The sequence below is a fragment of the Ammodytes marinus genome (assembly GCF_949987685.1).
Source record: "Ammodytes marinus genome assembly, chromosome: 10".
Taxonomy (NCBI): domain Eukaryota; kingdom Metazoa; phylum Chordata; class Actinopteri; order Uranoscopiformes; family Ammodytidae; genus Ammodytes; species Ammodytes marinus.
In genome coordinates, this window is record NC_137214.1 from 2,579,262 (window position 1) to 2,590,881 (window position 11,620).

Here is an 11,620-nt window from a genome sequence, read left to right on the forward strand (position 1 = left end):
TGTGCTTCTTTCTCTGTTCTAAGTTTGTGTGTGCGCTTAAGGTCAGCCAAAGTCCCTTACACGTCTCGCTTCCCTATTCTTGCATGTGCTTAAGGTCAGTCAGAGTTCTTTACATGTGTCACTTCTCCTTCCATGTACAGACAACCGAAATAAGACTGTCTGGTGATTCAAACTTTCTCTGTGACTTACACTCATCTAGGGCCTGCTGATTAAAGCTATAATGTGTAATATGTGTATCTTCTAGTGCCTGCTGATTAAAGCTATCATGTGTAATATATGTATTATGAGTGGGCATCTCTAAAAGTTAATTTTCTCTACATCAGTTAACCTCGGATTATCTCCCAGATGATCTGATTTAATTATTTATTAACTATCTAGACCAAAACATTGTATTCCTTTTTTGTAAGATAACTTACATTTGCTTAATATGATGTTAATATCAAAAACACAAACCCAAACCCCCCTTTTTTCCCCCACATATTCATCTGCGCCCCCCCTGCCACAACTCCGCGCCCCCCGACAGTTTGGAAAACCACTGACTTAAATAATTATATATAAAAACAAGATGTGGATATTTACTTTACAGTTGAGATAAGCTATTGCATAAATTCATATTATTTTTCCCATTTAGTTTTGTGATGATGTCTCTTCCGGTGTAATTGTAACCAATAAACAGAATTTACTCGGGTTGTGATAGCAGTTTACTATCATCCAGATTTATTCAACAAGTACTGGACTGAAATGCATCCTACTTTGTCCTAATGAAACCAGGAAAAACTTTGTAATAGTTTGCTTTAAATCATATATACATGTAATTATATTTTGATAAACCCTCAATTAGAATAAGAAAATAAAATACAAAAAATAAAAATATATTTCCCTTTGTTAAGGTAGTTAAAGCGGATACGAGTAACATTTAAATATCTTTTAAACAACCTCATGTTTCCTCTGATAATCATAAATTACCTTTAACAGCAAACGAGACCATCAGTGCAAAGAAAGACGTTTTTATATAGTTTTTATTACTGCTTTTGGTCTGGTCGCACACCCAGTCCGATTTTCGGTTCGCTCGTGCAGGCTCTATGGTCACATATCCGTATTGGTTGCAGATTTCAGTGTGGCGCTGCAACGCGATTTGAGAAGCCTATCCCTCCAGGTGAGGGAAGGGGAGCGGGAGCCTTGTTTGAGACAGTTATTTGTCGTCATAAATGACTGATAACGGGGCTGAACCATCAAAGAAAAAAAAGAGAATGCAATGAAGAAAAGCGAAAAGGGAGAGTGAGTGATAGGCGGGCGGGAGGACGTTGCCAAGCAACGTGTATACAATTTCACGAGAGCGAAACTAGACTGCTAAATGAATGAGCGGTTGGTACTAACACAAAGTTTGCTTTGCTTCACCATCATCAGATAACCATTATCTGAAATAGTCATTATTTACATCAACAACACAAACACATTACCTCATCGTGATCCATAGTCTACTAACTGCCGTCTCTCATTCATTCGCTTTCTGTGAGGACACAGCTCCGTGAGAGAGAGAGTAGTTAGGTGACGCTGCTGAATCAACTCATTGCAAGCAGGTGTGTGTACTGACTGGCATTAGTTGATGCAGTGTCAAAACCACTCTCACGGAGCCGAAAAGAGTCCTCACACTTTCAACACACGAACATGCACTATTTTGCGCCCTTCTCAGTCCACGCTCACGCGCCTGGCACGAGCATTTGCGACAGCGGGCGTCGTAAAAATACTACCGCTTTTGTCCAAAGGGGACGCCAACGTGCCATCTTACTCGTAGTGCCTTTAAACCAAATATTAAATTGTCTCAAAACAAACTTGTTATTCCGTACAAATAACCTGACGAGATGTTGCTCGTTCTCTTATATAAATTGTCTCTTTATTAGTTCATGAAAACAAAATGAATACCGAACGGTCTTCTTTCACTCAGTCCATAGAACAAACAAAATAAAATTACTGAGCGGTCTTCTTATCCAAAAAAATAGAAATATCTTGAAGTGTCCTTGTATTGTCTTTAGCAAAAAAAATAATAAAATAAAGTAAAGTTAAGTGCTGGCCAGCAATAATATTATATAGAGCTCTATATATGTGTGTGGTGGTTTAGTATTTTTGCCTGCACTCCTCGGGATACTCAAAAGATGGCGACGGCTCCTCCCAAGCTCACGAGCCCCTGGAACAGCACTCAGAAACAGTGGCAGCGTCTCATCAATGTTCAAGAACGGTCTTCTTGTCTGTACACTTCACCGACAGCTTCCGGCATATTATCAAAAGCAACACGAGTATTTTGCACAGTAAATATTACAATTAAATACTTTTTTTTACAAGTTTAAACTCCGAAAATAAACAGCGGAATAATCACAGCTTGACCACACATTGCTTGTGCATTGAAGAAGAGAACCACCCGTGAAACTTCGTCTCCAAGGTAACAATAACACACACCGTAAAACAGCAGTCGTAAAGCTGCCGCAACATAAAGTGGTCGTAACCCTTAAAGAGACACACACCAAAAACAGTGATATTACAGAAAAGCATTAACTGACTGAAAATATATCTGGGTTACATCATCACTTCCTGTGATGTTACTTCCTGTTAAAAACTTCCCTGTGTTGAAGGAATGGCAGACGTGCATCTGAATGTAATCCGCTAGCATCCACATAAAAGCATCTGAGAGGCAATGCCGTAAGTTTGTTTAATTAATGCAGGTCAGGTTGTAAATTATATAATACCGTGTATTTAGTTAAAAATTATGTTTGATGTGTTGTTACAAACGTTTTTGGTCAGGGCTGCTAAGTTTCACCAAAAGTTTGGAGTGAGATTTTTTTGCCGAGGGACCCAAAACCGTGTCCTCTCTCCCACCCAATAATTTTTGCTAGTGTCCTGCAAGTTTATATATTGTTCATAATAAATCAGAAATAAAGACAATTGGAAATGTGATAAAACAACAAAAATCTTATTAGAATAAATTAATTCATGAATTGCAAAGTCGTAGGACAGGTTTTAATTAAACATTGGGTGTGGACACATTATAAGTGGGGGTCTGGGGGTCCCCCCTCAGAAAATTTTGAGCATTAAACACTTAATTTCCTGCATTCTGGTGAATTTTTATGAAGCAATGTGTGCCTTTTCTGCATTCATTTTTATGGAAAGTAAGAGAGAACATTCACGGTTTCGCTGACACAAATGTTATTGAATAGCATTCAATTCATGTGTAGTGCTTTCAAATATCTCCTGTAGCCTATTGTTAAAACATTTGGTTAAACTGTAATAAAGGTAATTATTCTATATCATGTCTACTATTGAGTATGGTATTTTACTAGCAGCATTAGGCTTTATTCAAAGAAGAAAAAATTAGGGAACAGTTCAACACCAATGCAAACTACTAGGCTAAAATAAAACATCTGGGTTACTTGGTCCCTCCTCTTAGGCTACCTTGATTTGTGTTATGAAAAGTGCTATAAATGTGCAATACATAGGCTACAGTTCATTACACAGAAGAGTAAAAGCATTTTTATTGGCGGATGAGCCATTTGTTACTTTGCAAACCTAATTTTCAAACTAAATTACCAAAAAACAATATACAAAACGATCCAAAGATCTTCTGAATTTACTTGAGTGAAATTGAAGGGTTAATATGTTTGATGCTCACCGGCCGGCGGGACACAATTCTTATCATCGGTAACTTGGCAGGCTATCAACACACACCTCAGAAGAGAAGGTATAGGTAGGGTAGGGGGCTCGCCTCCCGCTTCGAATGCACAGTGCACATCAAAGCATAACGTTAATGCGCGTTCAGAAAGAGGAAGTCACGGCACTCATGTCTGTTAGCTTTTCAAAATAAGAATTTGAAAATAAAAGTCCCGCAAAACAAATGTTATTTTGGGGATTAATTAGAAATTTGAGGTGTGGCTTGTGAGAGATTTGCGTGTGTCTCACGGCCAAAGAGTGAGACTTGGCAGCTATGTTTTTGGTTAACAATTGTGTACAAGCTAAAATCAATGCAATTGGCATCCGAATGTCGACATTCGGTATTTTTGTGACAGTATTTTTGTATTTTTCTATTTACAGTTTTCCCAGTCTGCTAATGAAGAATTGTGACAGTAAATGGTCAACCTTACTGCGACTCTGTCTTCATTGGCTACGGTTTAACTCAGAGTTACAACACACTGCACAAGAACACTACATGTACCCTTTTCCAGTGCATGTTTCCTCAAGTCTATCAATATTATCCCATGCAATATTGGTGAAGACATGAGGCTTGATGGAAGCTGGAAATACAACTCTTTGGTTAGAGCCTGTTGCTAGTTTTTTTTAGACACAGCAGTGTTGTTCTCTTCAAGCTGGGAGTAAGACACTGTAGTAGCCAAATTCTTCCCCATGGCTTGACAAAGACTCGAACAGGCTGGACTTCATCATTGTGTTTCAGAGAGGTTTATTTCAGGAGCATCCATCAGACATACAGAGGATTTCATAGTAGCAGCAGGCTGAGGCCTCAATGGCACTCTCGATAGCCCCAACCAGTGTCTTATATCTCTGTGTGAGTGGGGTGTCAGGTGTATTATTAACTCGCAAATAGACATGTAGTCTCATCACAACAGGTTCCAATAACAAACCCTTACATAGACTGTTTTCATCTCTTTACCAGTGACCCCAACCTTTAGATATACACACTCAGCAACTCTAGTGAATACGGCCATTTAAATCCACTACAACACCCGATGAGCCAGCTTGTCCAGTGTATGTATGAGCTCAGTATTACTCGTCAGTGTTTTTACAGCATACATGAGTAGAATGTGCTTTGGCAAATAAACAATCAGAAAACAGGCACTGTCTGGGGAAAATCGTGAGTTTGATCAAATATTTGGCACAACAGGGACAGGCCTTGAGAGGACATGAGGATGAAAACAGTACTTTGTATCAACTCTTGAAAGACAAGGCAGAGGATGATGTCCTTTTAGCCAAATGGTTGCAGAGGTCCCAGAAAGAGTACATCAGTCCAGAATGAGATTTTTCTACAATGAGCAACAATATTGTGAGTGGAATAGCTGATACAATCAGAGATCTACCGGTTCTTCAGTATGCAGTTATTATGGATGGAAAACAAGACATATCCGGGCAAAAACAAGAAAGTATTTGCCTGTGTAATGTTGACAATGACCCGAAACCCCATGAAGAGTTCAGTGTTATGTATTCTGTTTCTAGAACAACAGGAAAAAGCCTTGCTGGAGTAGTTAAAGATGTGCTGCTGAGATTAAATTTACCAAGGCATGGTTTACGAGGTCAAATTTATGATGGGGCAGCTAATATGGCTGGGAAGCATGCTGGTGCACAGGCACTGATAGAACAAGAGCAGCCACTAGCACTTTACATTCACCATGGAGCCCACTGTACTAATGTAATCACACAGAAAGCTTGCTTAGCCTCAGTTCTGATCAGACATTCATTGGATTGGGTCAACCAGCTAGGAGTCCATTTGTCTCATTCAGGAAAGGTTAAGGTAATCCATGCAGCAATAGCACATGCAAAGAACCCATCATGCACTGCAATAAAACCCCTGTGTCCCATGAGATGGACTGTACGGGGTAAAGCCATCACAACTGTTTTGTCACAGTATGGGTCCGTGCTGGCTAGCTTGCAGGGGATGGCTTGTGGTGCCTCAAATACTGCATGTATTGCTAATGGCCTGCAAGGGCAGTTTAGGAAAGGCAAAACACTTTTGGGTCTCATCCTTCCTCACCAGTGATTTGTGAGCTTGAATGCCTGAACATCTATTTTCAGAAGAGAGCAGCTGAAACCATTGCTGGCATGAGGGCTGCTGTCCAAGTTGTTAGGACCTCACTCAAGGCCAAAAGAGATGAGGCAAGTTTTAAAACTCTGTTTGAAGAGGCAACGGCTGTGGTTCAATCTTTAGGTGTTAAGCCCATTACCATTCCAAAGACCAGACCGCCCCCAAAACGCTTCATTGAAGGAGCTGAGGCACATCAGCCTAAAAGTGCCAAGGACCACTACAGAGGGGAATTCTTTAAAGTCATGGATATTGTAGATGCAAAGCTCAAGTGAGCTATTTAACCAGAATGACTTGCTGACTTTGCAAAAGTTGAAAGAGACACTTCTGAGTGGAGAGATTGATGCTGCAGAGAAATATCCAGAGTTGAATAGAGAGGCTTTCTATGTTTTGCTAGCCTGTAGATCCGGACCCCTATCTAGAACAATATAGGGTCTAGCCACGATCAATAGACCTTCCCAACTACGTGTGCATTTCAAATACCAAAAGAACAAGGGGCAATTCCGCGTGTGCGCCGAAAGTACGTCAGTGCACGGTGTGCACACTTGAGACCAGTGCTCCCTGCAAACATGGCCACCGCACATGGCACAGCAGATCGACACCCCTCTGTGGCAAATTGAGCAAATGCCCCTATTTGCATTTCAAGACTTCTTGGATGGGACCGCCCTTGTCCCATCCTCCTCAGCTCCTGCTTTCATCTCCCTGACTAGTGCTGCTGCAGTGGGGGCCAGAGGGAGACGCTGCCGCTGGGTGAAATAGGGTGTGACTAGGGCCATCCCCAGCTCTTGGATGAAGATCCTGCACCGCCAGGTCTAGCTGACGTTCCACTGTGGATAGACCCATGTCCACAGGATGTAAGCATTGTAAGCACTTACATCCAACATGTTGAAGAACAAGCTGAGTGGCCATCTTCTTGTTCTTCTGTAGCAGCCTACAACCTATAGGATATAAACAGATGAGAGAAAATAGGAGTAAACCTATATATCATTTTTTGTGTAAACTATGTACAGAAATAATAAAAAGTGAACATGAACATAACATTTTACATACCTTGTCCAGGTTATCGACTCCCCCTTTATTCCTGTTGTAGTCGGTGATGATGATGGGCTTTTGGCCACCTTCTTCACTCACTGCTGCTTCCCTGTGCCTTGTTGACATCTGCTGGACATTTTTCCTCTTCTTGGGAAGGTAGGTCACAATGGTGTGGGTCTGTGTGTGCAAAGAGGGAGGACTGGGGCTGCCTCTGACCAATCTGCAGGAGCTGACGGGGAAGCTACCTCTTGTTCTTTCTTATTGTTCCAACCATAGCATTCTTTTTCTTCAGTAGATCCACACCCAGCTGGTAGCTGGTGACTGTGTGGCCCTGCACTCCCTCCATCAGCTGGAGGACCACTCTCTGGGCGCCTTTTTAATATATATATATTTTTTAGCCTAAACTTATCTGAGCATCGCACACATTAATGGATGGATTTACTGTATATTGATACCCTTTTATTTGTCTCTCTACTATGCAATATTCATGTAGACTATGGTTAAAACAATAGCCGTCAAATCGGGCTTTATGATGTTGATGAGTGTTTTATTTGAATGAACGGTGAAAGGCGTCGGAATGGGGGATTGTCGCAATGGAGGCATTTCGGAATGGTGACATGTCGGAAAGGGAGCATGTAACCGCTTATGAGTTTGCATGCCTGCACACAGAACGTTAGATCGATGGAAATAGAAAAAACTGATTTGAGTTTTAAAAGCCTTAGTTTCTCTATGGCGTAGAGAGAACTACAGTATATACCTGCTTGGTTTATTTCAGTCTGGAAGTCATGAAGCCCTTAGTGCAGCAAGGAGGCTAACGTTTGTATATAGAGAGACAGAGAGAGAGATAGGGAGGGAGGAACAAAACAGTATTCGGGATGGATGGGGGTAATGTAAAGGATTGCACAGAAGACATGAGAAGAGAAGCAAGTCATGCAGGGACTTGCTAATTGGAACAACCACAACATCACTCTATTCCTGAGTGACTAATTCATGTTATGGCTGTTGGTGTCTGATGTATGGACTATCTGGTTGTGTCATTTGTCTGATGTCATGTCATGAAGTGCGACTGTGCCGCAAACCCAACTGCCCCACGAGGACAATAAAGTTTTCTACTACTACTACTACGTCAGAAAGTATTGTTAGTGACATCTTCCACTCAGTGTATGTGTTAGGAATGGAGACAGAAACCCAGGAGAGGGAGCATTTTATTACTGTATAATGGCTTAGTAGACTGTGCACTCAACGGAAAGGGGAAATGTAGATTTTGGAAATTAAATAGTTGATTAAACATGTACGGGTTAAGCAGGAAAATCCACTCGACTATAATTCAGGTTTTAACTTTTTTTTTATTGCAAAGAATATTGCTTGGTTATTTTCATAAAAAAAAAAAAAACAATTGACTTTGCAGATGCAAGGGTGATATTCGGCCTGTTTTCTTTTCAATACACAAGTGCAATGTAGATGTGTTTTTTGGTTTCAACTCTAAACGTAAAGCACTTTGAGCTGCATTATTTATACTAGTGCAGTGCCTGTAGGAAGCAGGTAAACAAAGAAACATATTAGACAGTACATTTGGCTGCTATCAGTGATGGCTAATTTTACACTGTTAAAGGGAAAATTCGCCGATTTTCAACCTTAACTCATCTACCATAATATCCTTTGGGTTGCATTATATCCCCGTGTATTTTTTCAACATCGTCCGTTTCGCGGGGGCCGAGCTTCAAAAATCCATTCACCGGTGACGTTTCTGTGACGTTTCCGTGTCAAGGAAGAGCTCGTGCAGACTACAGACTCTTGGAGCCGAGCTCACCAACCCCCCTCCCTGTGAATCCAGGGGGCGGGCTCTAAAAGCACGTGCGAACCAAAACAAACCGTCTGTCCATGCCCATGGTCCGTGACAGTTTACTTGTATCATTTCCTGCATTGAAAATTGCATCTTTTCACACGGGCACAGACGATATGGGTGAGGATACTTTAAAAAGTGTGTTGGCTGACTGGAATGAACCAGCAGGGTATTTAGTTGGGCCAGAGAAGCCTACACTGCTGAAGAAATTCAGCGAGGAAATACAGTATGCAGAGAGGCCGAGGCTGCAGCTGTTTCAGCCTTGGTTAGGGTTAGCCTTGTAAGACAATACAACTGGACCACCATTAGAAACCGAGAGACATTTTCAATATCCCAAAAATAATTTGGAAAAGACAACAAATACCAGCAAGACCGGGAGGGCAGATGATCATTGAGTGAGTAACATTATTTTTTTCTAGCATGTTGTAACGTTATCTTTGTCACATTGTGTTGTCTGAGCCATTGCACTGATGTTGCACTTAGCATGTCTATAGCACTTTTCAGAAGAACCCTTTACAACAGGTCAAATAAAATGACCAGTCTTTTGTTCTTACATTGGCTGCTATTGTTACATTATAGCTTTGTGGAGAGTAACCACTTGTTTTGTGTTTTAATTCCTTTAGACATAATCGACTTGTCACACGTCGGTTCTTGATTGAGTGGGTGCTCCAAAGGGGAGAGACTTGGCAAGGGGACCGCATCGTCTTACCTGATTGTGTCATACAGCGCATCAGAGCCAAATATCCATCTCCAAATGGTCACTACAGGCGACAGGCTGAAGAAGACGCTACGTAGAAGCTACGGATGAGCTATGATCAAATATTTTGACCTGTTAATACTGCTGCTAACTATGGACACTGATTGAGATTTAATCATGTGAAAATGTGTCAATTCTCCTTGACTGTATTTACAAATAAAAATAATTTTGTATAAACATGATTGTTTTTTGTCATTGCATAGGTAACCATTTTAATACATAGGTTTGACTTATCAACTAAAAGTGAAATAGTTTCAGAGAATCAAACACTTTATAAGGCATAGATAGAGTTTAATATAACAAGCAAGTAAAACAGTGTGCATTATTCTACACACAACTGTAAAGTATGTACATATACAAATGTAAAAAAGAAAAATAACATTTTCAAAAGCTTTGAGTTTCCAGTGTGTTGGGAAAAACAATTGTAGCATAATGCTTCCTTCGTCAAGTTACTGTTGAAATATTGAGTGATGTTTAGCAGCAGCTTCTTCTGTAGTTGGTTTTGGACATGTTGTGAGGGAGGGCAGGCTGAGGGAGCTGTAGTGATGATGACAGCACTTTGCAGGCAGCAGTCTCTTCTTCATGTGATGACGAGTTCTACGAGGGATGCTCTGAAGTGGTGCGTGTGTGCGGGATGTAAACAGTCTTCACAACAGAGTGCGTGGTCCTCGGACAATACACCATCTTCCTTTGGACCTCACCTGAAATGACAAATTATGATTGTATCACAAGGCCAGCACTGAAGAGATGACACAAGAAAAATCAATGTGTTATACTGTAAAGATAATGTTGCTGTTGCAATAAATATATAAAACAGACAAACCACTATGTAACCATAGATAGGTCAGTCAGTTAGTGCACTAACACAATAGTAGTCTTTTGTCTAAGAAGACATCATGTTTATATTAGCAGCCAAGCATACTGTATGCCAGGGTGTGGCTATGCATTTGCATTAGGAAGAGCCAAGACGACACAAGGCTAGGGACATCAGTGCTAATCACCCAGCCATCACCATCAGCATAGCAATTGTTTATGGTTTTGGAAAGCTGATCATTTTAACGACATCGCTAATAACCATGCACATGGAAAACAAACACACAGTCACACACAAACAGTCTTGCAAATGCAACTAAATCTTCCTCAAGGATACACAGAGGGGCCTACTGCCCCCCTCACGAGTTCACTTCTAACTGTAGCTTAGCGGCTAAGGTAACTTGGCTACAGCTACAACCGGTAGACTAATTCCTCCTTGCCCCATCTATCAGCCTTACACCGGGACACAATATTCAACAGCGGTGTGGGCAGCACAGTTATTAATGTAGGGGAAACACTGATACTAACTACAGTAGGCTACTATGCAATTTAGCTCACGTTAGCTTACCTTTATTCGGATTCTTTTTCCCGGGGCTGGGGCTATGCATCACGCCGGTGAATAGGCAACAGGTAGGGCCTAGTATCTTCAGCTTACGCTTACTCCTGCTTCTTTTCTGTTTCCTAAAGTTGGCGCATCTAGGCACATTATAGGACGGCATGTTTTCTTTGTGGTAGTAGTCCAACAGTGAAATAATACGAAGCGCGCTATTACTGTACTGCTTACACGGGTCAGGTCCGTGCTGTGTTTGTCACCATGGTAACGCGAGCAGCTCGGAATCTGGGCAGGCTGGCTGCAGAGCGTACCCCCCCGCGCAATGCATCCTGGGGCCTGTAGGAACTGTAAAAACGGCTACGTCAGCCCCGCGTCATCAGTTTAAATCCGAAATCATTGTGCTCTCTGCCAATTCGGATCAATTTTTGGGGGGCTTTTTTCAATAGACTACTAATATACTCGGCCCTGATATACCATTCACATGAAAATGGGCGAATTTTCCCTTTAAAGGTTATTATCAGTAAGTTACTTTGTAGAAGTTGGCTATAGAGTAGGGCAACATTCCTTAGTGTATTGTGTAAAGATAACCACAAACTAATTCCATGTGTTTTGTTAAGTGAAATGAAACAGAAAATGTGTAAATTAAGTGTTGAATCCTAAAGAAGAATCGAGCTGTACAGGTGTTACCTATACAATCTGATATTATGGTACCTTGCAAACTGCCATCCATACTGCACAATGCACTCAAACTTACAATCAGTTGCCTATATAGTAAATGGCTGCACTGTGTATAAAAGGAGTCTATGCTGCACGCCATGACAACAT

General features: G+C 41.2%; 1 long non-coding RNA gene across 1 annotated transcript; it reads right to left on the reverse strand.

Moving 5' to 3' along the window:
- Nucleotides 1–9,699: 9,699 nt before the first annotated feature.
- LOC307256699 lies at nt 9,700–11,179 on the reverse strand. The gene is made up of 2 exons (XR_013845068.1): nt 10,811–11,179; nt 9,700–10,130 (listed from the first exon to the last, which is right to left on the reverse strand). It is a non-coding gene; the product is annotated as an uncharacterized lncRNA (long non-coding RNA).
- Between the last annotated feature and the right edge of the window lie 441 nt (nt 11,180–11,620).